This window comes from Nipponia nippon, unplaced genomic scaffold, assembly GCF_047370975.1.
Source record: "Nipponia nippon isolate SJK-2023a ecotype South Korea unplaced genomic scaffold, ASM4737097v1 scaffold_2, whole genome shotgun sequence".
Classification (NCBI taxonomy): Eukaryota; Metazoa; Chordata; class Aves; order Pelecaniformes; family Threskiornithidae; genus Nipponia; species Nipponia nippon.
In genome coordinates this window covers 30,935,486-30,950,475 of record NW_028262336.1, presented here as the reverse complement: position 1 = coordinate 30,950,475, position 14,990 = coordinate 30,935,486, and the positions used below count along the sequence as shown (strand labels likewise).

Sequence of the window (14,990 nt, the reverse complement as noted above, 5' to 3'; positions counted from 1 at the left end):
TTTGGGTGGAGGCTACAGAGGGTCACACAGCGCTGATGAAGATGAAAGTGGAGATAATCACATTGTGGAGACTGCTATCTCATGTCAACAGTTGAGAGAGTAAACACTTGGCAGGGGTGGCAGGCAGAAGACTTCCAGGAAGCACAGGCACAATGTGCACAGTCGGCGCTTCTGATCGGGGTGTGCAAGGGCCACCTGCGGTGATCAGAGAGGCCCAAGTACAACCAAACCTTCTGTGACTGCCATATTTGGGGGACACCGTAGGGGACCATGCATCCTGCCTATGAGCTCAAAAAGGGGGAGATGTTTTGCCATGTCGTGGTCAGCGGGAACAGAAGAGTAATCCATCCAGTGTATGGCCCTGCTGACCTCCACAGTGACACTGGCCACACTGCAGTGACCTGCTGGGCCACACGGATGCGGCAGCGTCACTTTCCGTACTGAGCTGCATGGCAAAATCAGACAGCAGGCCTGCTCTGCAATGTGGTCATGGGATCACAGGATAATTCGGGTTGGAGGTGACCTCAGGAGGTCATCTTGTCTAGCCTTGCACTCAAGCATGGTCAGCTAAAAGGGTGTGCATGGGGCAGATAAGTCGGGACTGAGGATAAGTAAGGGGGGCTTGACTGAAATGCTGCAGGGATTCGTGGGAGAAATGCCACACACTGCGGATTGTCATACAGGGAGACAGATAGGGTGCAGGTGACCTAAAAGTGTCTTCTCAGCCGTAGAAGCATGATATTTAATTTTAAACCTTCAAACATTCTCCCTACATGTCTGCCTACCCAAAATCATGAAAAAAACTGCACCTTTATCTCCCCTACAACTTGTAATCGCTCCTGGTCCTGAGCAAGCCGAGCTTCCTCAGCTTCCCGCGTGGTGTCTGCCAGTGAGATCTCTGTGCCTGCAGCCTGCACTTTCAACAACAACGATGATCTTCCTGGCTTTTTTGACTTGCACATCAAAAATTGTGTGGACGTGGCCTCTTTACAGCTTGTAGCTCAGGCATTATTTCTTGAGAGTTCCTGATATGTCAGCTAAGAAGTTGCTCTTGTGGAACTATTGTATTTCTTTCCTTCTTTTTTTTCTTAATGGGTTGGCATTAAGAAAACTAAGACAACAACTTCTTCATGCTGGTAATAATCCAATAACCAGATGTAGTCACATAATTATTATCTCTATAGCCAGACTTCATGTAGGATTCATAAGCTACTACAGGCCAGCTCCAGGCCCTTCACACAGAGGAGGTAGATGTTTTAACCAGGAAAAAGAAAAGTAATGGCAGAAGAAAGATACCAACTCTTTTAATACCACTCAGTTCTCCTTGTTTAACTGGACAAGCAACTCCTTTACACACAAACTTATTATACACATTCCGAGAGACTGAGTTAGCATGATTAGAAATTTAATTTAAGCGTTTCCAGACCCTTGGGGACAGAGCTGTTAATACAGCTCCTAATTTTGTGCTTACATGGGAAAAAAAGGACAGGAATTAGTTGCTGGCAGTTGGGGTGACTGGTTGGTTGTGCTCTCATCCTGCAGGCTGTTGAACACAAATAGTCCTCTATAGACACCAGGAGACACGGAGATGAGTTCAAAAAGCAGGGTCCATAACATATGACTGGGCTCTCCACTGATCATGCCTGTCAAATTTCAACCCTCAGCAGATTTGCTGTCGCCCTTCTTAGAAATGTGGTTAGACATTTTTCTTCCCAAGCCGGAAAAAATGTAGGGTTTTTTCCACTCTCCCATAATGTAAAAGTGACTAGACGTCTTTGCTAAAACTTCCATTCACACAGGCATATTTAACCTCCAGGCAAATACCAACCATGGAAAACTCCATCTCCAAAGGTGAGTGTTTTGGAAAGTTAGGAGAGTGTGAAAAATAGGGGCCATAATGGAAACTATTCCTGCAATAGGAGGCAAATGATTGTATTACCATATTGGATTCCTTCTCCACAGTGTTTCGTGTTTCAAGCCAACACTGTAACGCATAGTGCACCGAAGACAAACAAAGCCAATAATGAACTGACCAAAATTCAATGTTATTCCAAGAAACATAGTTGAGGTGAAGTAAGTTATGTGGAATGGAAGTTGAGGTTAAGTGAACACAAAGACAAAGGAATTTGTGCAGTTTGGGGTATGCGTAGTAAATATCTTTGCCTTTGCATCTGGTACAAATTGGAGATTGCCATGCAGAAAGTGCATACCCTGGGCCAAAACAGTGGTTGGTCTTAAAAATATTTCAATTGTCTTCGAAAACTAAATGTTGTTTCTCTAGGATTTGTGTTTGTTTAGCTTCAAGATATTCCATAGGGAACTCTGTAGAGTGCCAATGTTAAGATAAAATTACCCTACTATCTGAAGCAGAGCTGAAAAGTTTAAAAAAAAGGCTCCTGTGCCTCTGAGCCAAGGTCCTTGATGAGACTCATGGAGATGTGACTTACAGAGAAAGGTGTTGGCTGAGGAGGAGCAAGTGCTCCCCGTTCCATGTTTCTGACAGACTCTCTTTCTTCTTGTTAGCTGTCTGCTTGATGGCTTTTTTTTTAAACCATGCTCTCTGCAGTTTGTTAGTTTGCCCTTCCCTATACACTCCTTCACTGAAGGGGAGAGAAAAGATGGAGAAGGACTGCAGAAATCCATAAGCAATGGCCAAAATGCTATTTCAAATCGCAAATCCCTCAGGTGTACAGTTGAGCTGAGTAACTTTTTCTTCCCTTGGGCTGAGCACTCCTGACTCTGCTGTTAGTTGTCCTTTCCAATTTTGCAATATTTTTTACTTCGCAGCATGAACTGCCTTATGATCAGTAGCCGAAGAGTTACTTGGAGGCAACCATTCTGGGCTTGTACTTGAGACAGCGACATGGGGAGATGGATCTTGTTAGCTTTAGTAAATACAGCATGGACACCTGCATAGAACTGCTCACACTAGGCCAGAATGAAATAAGCGTTTTTAGAGTGCGACTCATCTGGCCTATAGTAGCTGATTGATTTAGGATAAGATAAAATGTGCTCTGCAAGTGCTTATTTGTCTTTATTGACTATGAAGGGTACGCGGGGTGACTAGTCCTGCTGGAAATGCCTACATTGTCAATATCTGCACATGACCAGATGGATCCTAGCGCTGCTTTCTGGTGGAAGTCAGGACACTGACCACGTCTAACAGACAGTGTCCTGACTGTCAGTGTTACCAACCAGTGTGTTAGCGTTACTGACTTCTGTTCCTCGTTCGAATGCTGGAAAAACTTCGAAGCAAAGGAAGGCTGTGACAGCTGGGTAATATCTGCTGGTTTCTAAATGAAGCTGTGGGACATTACAAAATCATCATTTCTTGATGATTTCTTCAGCAAGGCAAGTATCAACATCACCTGTTAGAATGACCACACTCATTGCTGTAGGAACCTGGGCTCTGAGTGAGACAGGAAAATCTGAGCCCAGGAAGGAAAAAGAGAACATGTACGGTACAAGAGCATAAAAAAGAGAGACAGGAGGAGGAAAGAAGATATATATGGGAGCAAATAAATCAAGAGAGGCAGGAATGAGACAGAAAACCACAGAGAAACATGAAAGGACTGTCTCTGCCTAAGCCTTCCCTAGTCCCAGACATCTGGTATTTCCAGAAGGAGTAACCTCACAGACTGTATGAGGAAAATGGCAGTGTGCTCCTAAAATGTAGCAGGGTCATCAGAGATCAGAGGGTTCCCCTTTTGCTACTGGTCCTCACTGTCTTCATCAGACACATGGGATGTCAATATTTTCTGAGATCCAGGTGATCTTCTCTCCTTTTCATCCTGTCCTTTACAGCTCTTTCTTCCTGTTTTATCTGGTTTTGCAATTTTCCTCTGCACTTCATGGGTCCAAAAGGCCACCAGATTTGAAACCATCCCTACAGCAGGTCCCTCTGTCTTATACGATGCTTAACTCTCCAAACCCTCCCTGACAAGGGGAGGCCATGCTTCTTTTCTCACCCTGGCAGGCAGTTTCCTTGCACCCTCACAGGTGTGGGCATCAGGCTTACAGGTACTGTACATCCACCAAGTCTTGTTTCTCTCTGTCCCCAAGAATTAAGGAGCCCTCCCATTGCTAAAGAATTGGTGAGAGAGGAAGTGTCTCCCCACAGTCTGCAGATCCTGGACAGTAAAGGATGAAAATGCTTCTTTCTCTCACGTTAATTTCACAGCTGTTTATTTCTAGGTCATTGCAGACCCTTATGTGTCTTGTTCCCTTCTTCAGCTGCTCTTCTGTTGTGCCTTTGGTTTCCACATCTCTCCGTGATGAGAGATCTGCTAACACAGAGGTCTCGCCTGTTCAGACACTCTCAAGCCTTCAGCCCATGCTGCAGCCCCTTGAGGTGGGTGTACATCAGTGCAGCTGGTCAGACTGTGTGTCACCACCCCAAGGATGGGACAACGAGGTTTGGGGAAACCAGGAGAGGTTTGGAAGTCTGTGGGAAGTTTGGGAGATCTCTTTCTCTCTCTGTTCTCTCACTAATTCCCCTGCCCTCTCTTCCCGGCACATCTGATTTTCTTGAGTGGCCTGCACAGGAAGGACTCCACTGGGCCACGACGGCACAAGTCACTGCTGGCCTGGGTCCCATTGGAGCAGAAGGATGGGACATGGGGCACAAGAAAAGGGCCACTTGGGCATCTGCATTTACAGTTGCCCATTTCCACTCCTTCCTCCTTCAGTTCCCTGGGAACATGCAACCCTGTCTGCAGGCTGCTCCCCTTTTGACATATTTACCCCATAGGTACACACCGTGACAGTTTCTGGGCTAATCATACTCCTCTGCATGGATTGCTCTCACTTACCAGCGTCTAGTTCAGGATGATCTTTTCCCATCCACAGTCACCGTATTTTCTTTCAGGGTTGCTGCTGCTCCTTTTGTACAGGGTGCCTGCCATTTCAGTGGTGGAGAGACCTTTCCTCCTGGTTCCCAGAGCACAGCAGGGGGGTAATAATGGCCAGGAGCAGCTGACATTTTCTCCTCTAGTCTTCACCTGGGTTTAAGATGCGTGTTTTTTTCCCTTGCAAAGGCCAAGGAGATCTTGCCACACAGTTGAGTGTGGCTGTAACAGGTCACTGTCCTTCAGGTCAGTGGACTGGCTGTACAGAAGAGAAACCAGGGTCAGATACTATATATAGCTTGTCTAGCACCTTTTCCCTCTCTTGGACCCAAGCTCCGGTGTCCTGACTAGCTGCCAACTGCACATTTGCATTCCCTAAGCCCCTCAAGGAACTTGGTCCCTTGTTTCCACAAGCGGATAACATCCCAAGGCCTCAGGAAAGCCATGCTGGCTGGATGAGGAGCAGAACAACAGAAGCCATCCCATGGACAAAGTTGTGAAGGACTGGAAGGAAAAAGGGCTGATTCAGCTTCACAGTTTGTTGGTCAAGGCCAAATTCTGCCTACTCACATCCATGCAAGTTTGTGGGATCCATGAAATTCGGCACAGCGCTCTGCTGCAGTGAGGCGCAGGATATAAATATCTTGGTTTAGGACTGGAAAGACAGACAGACAGATAGAGGGTTTCAGCTTAGTTTCAGTGCTGCAACATGAGCTTCCCCAAGGAGCCCGTCTGAACCTAGAAGAGTTGTTGGCTACTGCACTGAAAGATAAAACAACGAAGATGGCTTATAATGATTTGACTGAACCCAGATGAGAATTTAAATGCTAGTTTCCTGTGAGCCCAGCTGCAGGGGACTGCTGGGATGCAGCACATCAACTTTGGCCCGTCAACACTAAAGTTCTTCTGAGGCTATCTGGCCCACATTCACTCGCTGGTTAGCTTAGCCATTTCTGAGCCCAGGAAAATGCCAACCCACCTCTGCCTCCAGTTCTCAGAAATGTTAGCTAAACAAGACTCAGAGAGCATTAAACAGAGCAAAACGAAAACAGAACAGGGCGGGGAAAAAAGCTTGTTGTTGCAAACAGACTACAAGGCAAGGAAAGCTTGATTTTTGTAAGTGTCTACATTTATTGTAAAAACTACATGTGATAATGTATGAGCTTTAAGATTATAATGGGTATCCTTCTAGTAGGTAAGGGAAAAAAATGTAGGCCCTGCTTCTGACACAGTGACGCTGATGCCAATTGCATGGCAGTGAAGTCCAGAGAAATACTTGCACAGGTAATCATAAGGAACAGCAATGGAAATAGGGCCATCATAAGAAACCCACCATGCGACAGTACCGGGTCCGTCTAGCTCAAGTTTGCTCACTTGCAGTCACATCCAGTGACGCTGTACGTGGTGATCAGAGTCTCACCTGAATCCTTCTTTACTATAGCTTTACATTGTGACTACCAACAATCACTACTGTTCTACCTACCGTAGAGTTAAAATTATACTGATGCTACACCCACCATGAGCAAAGGTAGATAAAATCATGGCAGCCATGATACGCTAGCACCTTCTGGGGAGATTTTCAGTGCCACGCCTGTCAGGTAAACATTTAATTCCCTCTCATTTTTTTGATAGCTATGCAGCTAAACACCTGTTTGTGCCTTTGAGAATTGTCACTGACACTGCTACTACCACAAGAAGAAAAATTAGGAAGACAAAGGCAGGCAGACATCTTCACACACGCATCTTTACCTTCACACATCTACCTTGTGTTGATGGCCAGAAGAGCGTGTTGGAAATAAAATAGTCTGAGGTGCATATGGAATGCACTTTATGTTTACCTTCTGGAAATCTCTACTGTCCTGGAGCCAAAAATCATTATTTTCCTGCTTCTTTCCCACCGTTTTTATTACACTTACTGTGGCTCTACAGCTGGCACAATTTAAAATAATACCATTTCCAAGTCATGACAATGGTTGTGGCAGTTCACTGCTGCCTTTCTAATCGTCTCATTTTGCCCTGCATCTACACGATTTAGAATTCTTTATGATGCTCTATAAATGGGTCTCCATTAAGTAAGCCATAAAAATCTTTTAACCTAAGGTCAATGTTTGGCTTACAGTGACTATATTTAAATATGATTAGTGGAACTCTGCATTCTGATTAAGCAATTCCATATAAAGTAAACTCACTGTAATTTAATTTTTTTTTAACTGTAGGCAGAGAAGGAGATTCACATTTCTTTAGTAAAACTGAGGGGGTGGGAAAGTGATTTGATTACAAGAGTAAATATAAGATCATATGATTGAAAAATTAATAGCTTCCCTTATTCCAATTTAATCTGTTAAAATAACTTGAGAAAAGGCTCAAGGCCTGAAATATTTGACTATTCAGTAAACCGGTCAAACAGCTTAGCAGAGTCCCCCGTGGAAAATCCTTGATTGACATTCTGCATGATAACTGAATACTTAGGTTTTCAACCAATACCTTTATGCAGCATTTTCTTACACATTCTTACACATTTTGAACAGCCGAGAATGTATTGGGCTTTTTCCTGTTGAAAAAAAAATCTTGTGGATATTTCTATGGAGTGTTTATTGTTAACCGAGTTCAGACTCCAGGGACAACTAATGTTTTCTATCCTAGATAAATCCACACTATGGACAATAACACAACCGAGTCCCATCAAATAGATCACAATAGGTCATTTACATTTGTTGAGGAAAGATTTGTCTGAGGAAGTCTTGAGTTAAAAAAATGTAACTCTATTACATCTAGTGAAAAATATGAAACACATTTTCCCAAAAAAAGTAATATGTGCAAGATCCATTGAAAACTTGGCTTGAAAATCTTTGTTGTGTGGGTGCAGAACATCTAAATTATTCAGAGTGTTTGCTGGTGGGAGATGGAGTGCTATTCCACTGAGACACCAAATAAAAACTATTCCAGGTCACTCCTGAAAATGACTCCTGACTAAAAGAGCTGAAGGATGGAGTTCAAAAGAGCCAATAGATTGAAGTTTAATTGCCTCAGGTCCTATACGGCTCTCTGTACTCCTTCACATACTGTTACCATCTAGGTAATAATGATAATGTATCCTATTGCAGGAGATGGAGTTGAGTCCTTCATGATTTCTTCTGGTAGAGCCTCATGCCTCAGAAGGTCATGGGCAATGCAGTACTCTGGGTTGCTTTGGGTCAGAGCTGAACACACTGAAGGGCTGTGGAGAAGCTTGCGTTGCCATTGCAAAAACATGCCTGATGATTGAAAAAAGTTTCCAATATTGTCAGTCAAAGACATCTTCTTACCTTTAAATGCACTTTAACAAATTACCAGAAATTCCAAGGTGTTTCTCGGTAGTCTTTATGCATTTAAGCCCTGGAGACTATAGTAATAGCATTCAGTGTAATGGCAACAAGCCACTGTCAGAGAACGAGGATACGTCCAGAGTTAGGGTAAGATCTCGCAGTGCTGTAGAAGACAGAAACACACAGAAACAAACACAAAACCTCCAGTCATCATTCAGCCTCATTACTGTGATTCCTTAAGGATTCTTTAGCATCTAGCAGCTAATAATCTGCGTTACCCCAAGCTGAGACAGAGCTCCTTGTGGACACAGCCATTTCTTTGATGCAAAGGAAAGTGACAATATGAGCAGGTATTGTCAGAAAATCTTGCAAGTAATAAAGATACACACTGCAGTTAAATCTCTGATGAGGTCTTAATGCCAGTCTCATTGTCATGAGGGCTACCTCCATAGTAGCAATGACAGGCTGTTTGTCCTAACAGAGGGATTCAGTTACAGTCCCTTCTCCATTTGCAAGACCTCCAGACGTATTTCCTGTAAAGTAGATAAACCTTTAGTAGATAAACTCATCCAATACCAAAACTGGTAAAGGATTGTGATTATTGCTCCAGTTCACTCCATGCTGATTTCATGCAAGCCACAGGTGGCAGAGCAGTGAGCTTCCCTGCTATGCAGCCCAGGACACAAGTTATGGATATAGGTTTACCCATTCGAAGTTGATCAAAAGGGAATCCAAGAAACCTGCAGACACATACACAACTGCTCAAACAATGGCGGAATCCTCAAGAATGGCAGGATTGCCTCAGGGATTGACCTGAACCTTTCTTTCAAATACCTACGTTTCAAATGCAGAGCCTGCTCCCTTTTATGAAGCTGCCATGTCACATTTTGCCAAGGGTAGGGCTTAAGATCCATCTCCCCACTAGATATCAGCAGCCTGAGGATAGCCTTGGGAGGGTATCCCTTCCCAAGAAGCTGGAAACATTTGCTTGTGACTTGCAGCTACTTTTTGTGACACACACGTTATTCAGAGTTCCCCTCCCAGAAGGTGTCTGCATGGCATGGAGCAGGCGCTACGCCAGGAGGGTAGAGATTCGGACTACCTGCAGCTACTGCAACAGTCATTAATCTCCTGCTTCAGTTGCACATATTTTCAAACTAATTTATACAGAAGGTCAAATAGATGTCTGCAAGAGCTGGAGAAGGAAAATACCACCTCCTAAAACTCTCTTACACTGCCCACTTGTCTTCTTTACACCAAGCTGAATTTAAATGGAATAGATATGTTTTGCTGGATCTGAGCGGCTTGCTACCTCCAGTGGTGCCAGAGGTTCATCTGTGGAAAGAGTGTAAGAAACAGGGCATATAACACAGTCCTTCCCCTGACACACCTTCTGCATTTCTGGCAATCCCTGATTCACTATTTGGGCTGGAGGCTGTAGCCAGTGTTTATTAGCTACAAACAAACCTATCCTACATGAATTTGTCTAATCTGTCTTCTAACTGATTTAAACCTTTGGACTCCACAATATTTTGTGTTTAAGAGTTTCACGACTTAATTACACATTGAATTAAAAAGTCCTTCCTTTGGTCTGTTTTAAAACCTCTGCCTGATACTTTTATTAGCTTCTCCTTCTTTTATTACCAGAAACCATGAGTAATCCTTCCCTGTTCCTCATTCTTCATGATTTTATGGACCTATATCACCATTCATCTCTTTTCCAATCTATTAGTCTCTTCTCCTACAGAAACCATTCTATCTTTCTCATCAGCTTTATTTCCCTCCCTTCTATCTTTTTCTAGCTGTGGTAACCAGAATGGCACATAATGGATTTGAACAGAGGCATAATCTGTTTTGGTTTTTGTTTTAGTTCCTTTCTAATCATTGCTATCTGTCTTTCTCTCTTTTTGACCATCACTGAACACTGAGCTGGCTTTTCAGCAAATTATCCAGTGACTCCCAGACCAATTTTCTGAATAGCAGCAGCTCAGTTAGATCCCCACTCTGTTCATAGCTAGGGTGAGGGTGTTGTTTTCCCCCCATATGTATTATCTTGCATGTGTGAATATTGTACTTAATATGCCATTTTGTTACTTGGTCATGCAGTGTTCTCAGTGCCTTCTGAAACTCTTTGCGTTTTACTTTAGACTGTGTAAAGCCATACATGTTTTTTTGTACTGTTTATGTAGGAACGGCTGTGGAATTCCACTAGTGGTCACTGCTAAGCGTGATGAGCAGCACCAGTTCCAGGTGACATCCCGATGGGATCCCATTGATGAGCTCCCTCCATTTTTCCCTCTTTCCATTTTATCCAAAGACTCATTTGTTTATTTAACAGACTGTGCTGAGCGGCCTTGTCAAAAGCTTTTCAGAAATCGCTGTGATCCATGTGGTTCTTTATTCTGCCAGTTGTAGTGGCTAATGTAGGTGACAGAGAGCACATTGTAAGCATAAGTTCAACTGTATCCACTTGGTTTCCCTTGGTACTCTAGGGTCTAAGCCACCTAGTCCTGATAATTCATTACTAATTGTTTTGTCAGCAGGTTGTTCAGCTCCTTCTCCTGACATTTCACCTTCATACAGTTCCTCAGGTTGTGCCTTTACTGAGGGAGCTGGCAGAGGAGCTGGCCAAGCCACTCTCCATCATTTATCAGCAGTCCTGGTCAACTGGGGAGGTCCCAGATGACTGGAAGTTAGCAAATGTGATGCCCCTCTACAAGAAGGGTTGGAAGGAGAATCCGGGGAACTACAGGCCTGTCAGCCTGACCTTGGTGCTGGGGAAGGTCATGGAGCAGATTATCTTGAGTGCCATCACACAGCACGTGTGGGACAACCGGGGGATCAGGCCCAGCCAGCATGAGTTTATGAAAGGGAGGTCCTGCTTCACTAACCTGGTCTCCTTCTATGACAAGGTGACCCGCTTAGTGGATGAGGGGAAGGCTGTGGATGTTGTCTACTTGGACTTTAGTAAGGCCTTTGACACTGTCTCCCACAGCATTCTCCTGGAGAAACTGGCTGCACACGACTTGGATGAGTGCACTCTGCGCTGGGTTAAAAACTGGCTGGACGGCCAAGCCCAGAGAGGTGGTGAATGGAGTCAAATCCAGTTGGCGGCCAGTCATGAGTGGTGTTCCCCAGGGCTCAGTGTTGGAGCCAGTCCTGTTCAATATCTCCATTGATGATCTGGATGAGGGGATTGAGTGCACCCTCAGTAAGTTTGCAGATGACACCAAGTTGGGTGGAAGTGTCAATCTGCTGGAGGGTAGGAAGGCCCTACAGAGGGACCTGGACAGGCTGGATCAATGGGCCGAGACCAACTGCATGAGATTCAACAACGCTCAGTGCTGGGTCCTACACTTGGGTCACAACAACCCCATGCAACGCTACAGGCTGGGGGAGGAGTGGCTGGAGAGCCGCCTGGCGGAATAGGACCTGGGGGTATTGGTCGACAGCCGGCTGAATATAAGCCAGCAGTGTGCTTAGGTGGCCAAGAAGGCCAATGGCATCCTGGCTTGTATCAGAACTAGTGTGGCCAGCAGGACCAGGGAGGTGATAGTGCCCCTGTACTCGGCACTGGTGAGGCCGCACCTCAAATGCTGTGTTCAGTTTTGGGCCCCTCACTACAAGAAGGACATCGAGGTGCTGGAGCGTGTCCAAAGAAGGGCAATGAAGTTGGTGAAGGGTCTAGAGAACAAGTCTCACAAGGAGCGGTTGAGGGAGCTGGGGTTGTTTAGTCTGGAGAAGAGGAGGCTGAAGAGAGACCTTATTGCTCTCTACGACTGCCTGAAAGGAGGTTGTAGCGAGGTGGGGGTCGGCCTCTTCTCCCAAGTAACAAGGGATAGGACGAGAGGAAATGGCCTCAAGTTGCGCCAAGGGAAGTTTAGGTTGGATATTAGGAAAAACTTCTTCACCGAAAGGGCAGTCAGGTACTGGAACAGGCTGCCCAGGGAAGTGGTTGAGTCTCCATCCCTGGAGGTATTTAAAAGACAGGTAGAGGTGGTGCTTAAGGACATGGTTTAGTGGTGGACTTGGCAGTCCTAGGTTAATGGTTGGACTCGATGATCTTAAGGGTCTTTTCCAACCTTAATGATTCTATGATTCTATGATGGTAAAGATATTCCCCTACATGAGAACTTCTGTATGATCCGCTATAAAAATGCTAGCATGATAAAGTTCAGTGCTATAGCTGTTGCAAAACACCTCTCCTTGTCTTTTCACAGTCATATACATTGGTTCTCAAAGGCCTCATCTTGCTGCTGGAACTGTAAAGGCAACAGCGAAAGGATTGCTGTCCCTACAGCCACTCATTCCCCACAAGACTCCCGAGCATGTTCTTCTCTGTCCCTGCATTAGCAGACAATCCGATGTGCAACCTTTCTCTCTTTCACTGGCTTTTCCTCAAAAGAACAGTCAGAAGTTTATTAAAGCACTGTACTTCTGTTATCATCTGCACAAGTTGCCAGGAGCGCATTTTTTTCCAGGGAATCTTTTCAGAGTTTTCCAAGCCTTACCCATGAACAAATAGTTACCCCCTACCTGTTGGCCAAACAGCTGCTGTAATTTGATTCCTGCTCTTTTCTTTTTGGTTCCTATTCTCCTGGAGAATTGCTAGCTATTGCTGAAATTTGTATTGTGCCTGTTTTTATTAATTCATCAAATGCCAATGAACTGGTTCCTCATTCTGTTTGACCAGCTGTTTCATATAATCTGTTGTTACAATTGGCTTTAAAAATCTCCCAGGAGGAGCACAATAATTCAAATTTGTCAGATCTGCAGTAACTCATGAAAGATGGTTAGTATGTGGAAATCCACATGCAAGTATCAAGATACCAGTCCTATTGTTGAAACCAAGATGGGACTTCCAATATAACCCACTTGTCACTTACAATTCCCCCCCCCCCCCCGGCCTTCATATTACTGCATAGCCTGAAATTTTCTGTGTTTGGTCTTAGTCCAGAGTTCAATGTATTTCCTTTTAAGAGAGAGGAAAGTCTGTTCAGATTAGCACAAACAATCTGAACAATTAAGAGAAACACTCAGATGCTCCTTATACTCGGATAACTCAAGAAACATTTTCTTTAAAGCCTCACATTTGGCATGTGTCTAAGAGGAATGTGTGGTTTGCCTTGATAGAAGAAATATGGTAATGAATGTTCAAACATCTTCTACTTTGTAATTTGTAATTGTCCTTACTGGTTTAGCAATAAGTATATAAGTATAATGTTCAGAGAGTTTTTAGTTATGGTTATTTGACTGCAACACAGACCTTTTTGTTATCTTATTTGACTCAGGAGTTACATAAGATGTCATTTGGAAACCACTGTCTGGCATTATACAATGTCAAATGCATATACCCTGAAGAAAGTCTCAACATTTTCTTTCCAAAAACTGTGGCTCAATGCTTTTTTCCTGCAGCACCTTCTCACCTGCACAACAGTTCCACATAAACCATTTCAAGCTCGCGGGCATAAACTCCAATGTGAAATAACAGATTTTTAAATCCATTCTGGTATTTATGGGAAGTGTAGTTAAATGCAACCAGTTCTTTCATAATTCAATTCCCTGATAGCATAAAGCAATATAGCATCAATGAACAGTTAATTATATCAGTTTAGGCCTCATCTTTGGATTCAACTGGCCTGAATATGTTTGATATCATCCAGCACACACAGCCTGCTAGCATGAGGGCAGTTATGTCTCTGTGGAGATCTCCTAAAAGCAGCCTAAGATCATCCCTACAGTGTGCTGACTTCAAGCACACTTCTCATCCACACTACATGGTCTACGCATCCGTGCCCTCCTTGGAGGAACCCCGCTTGGGCTGCCCATTGGACACCTGCCTTCCTCCATCCTTCCTGCACGCAGCCCACTGACAGAAGAACCTGGGCTCCAGCTCTGGCCACTGAACTGGGCTCCAGCTCTGGCCGCTGAACTGGGCTCCAGCTCTGGCCGCTGAACTGGGCAGGGGGCAAGCCTCAACTTCAAAGCAGGTTCAGAGCCAGAGTGTGACACTGAAGCTGATGCTGGCTCTGCAGCCTTATGGGCAATGGCAGATAGGGGCCAGGAGTGATGTCTCCAAGGTCAGGACTAGCACAAGTAGTCTTAGACTGCCCACCTCACATGGCTGAGAAGCAGTATGTTAACAGCTGGCAATGGAAAAAAGATCAGCTGTGGGCAGAGGAGCTTCTGTCCTGCTGGGTACCCCTGAAGCAGTTGATTAAAGAAAGTAAAGGGCATGCCCCACCTCTCCCCTCTATGCCTACAACAGCTCTTCCAATCTCCACAGTTTCAACCCGTGCAGCAGCCTGAAACGCAGAAGATGCAGAAGTGGGCGTACTGTCCTTTAGCTCTGATGTCTAATCCTGTGCGTCCTAAGGAGACAGGCTCTTTAAAGCACCCAGCTGCAGCTCCAGGGTCTAGCACATAACTTAATTGCTCAGAGAACAAGGAACATCTTTTAGCTTCGTTACCAGTAGGTAACCCTGCTGACTTTAGATGCAGTGAGATCCTTGGTTTAGCTTCCTTGTGGGAATGACTGCTGACAAATAAAACATAGCCAGCTTGCGGTTAAAGCACAGGATCTTTGCTCTATTCCTGGAATTGCAGCAGATTTCCTGTGTGGCTTTGGACAAGTCACGTAAGCCAAAGTATTCAAACCTGGGGCCAAGCCACTGGGTGCTCAGCAGCTTGAAAATCAGGTGTTTGTTTATTTGTCTAAGTATAGATTTAGGACCCTTATTTTTGGCACCGATTTTTTTATTTTAAATCTTTGGCCTATATGTCTCAGATTCAACACCTATATGGCCATGTTACACAGCTAGCCAAACCTCCCATCAAA

The 14,990-nt window shown here is 44.6% G+C and overlaps 1 long non-coding RNA gene across 2 annotated transcripts in view; it reads right to left on the bottom strand.

The window, feature by feature from the left end:
* Positions 1-14,990, bottom strand: part of LOC148055722 (uncharacterized) — a 50,303-nt gene that overhangs the window by 18,080 nt on the left and 17,233 nt on the right. The window contains exons 3-5 of one of the 2 annotated variants that reach the window (XR_015705132.1): positions 8,153-8,315; positions 5,418-5,502; positions 4,812-5,106 (exon numbers count right to left, since the gene is read on the bottom strand). This is a non-coding gene — a long non-coding RNA (uncharacterized LOC148055722). Of the gene's footprint in view, positions 1-1,526; positions 5,107-5,417; positions 5,503-8,152; positions 8,316-14,990 lie in introns of those variants that run through there. The other variant, XR_015705133.1, reaches the window with a different exon arrangement.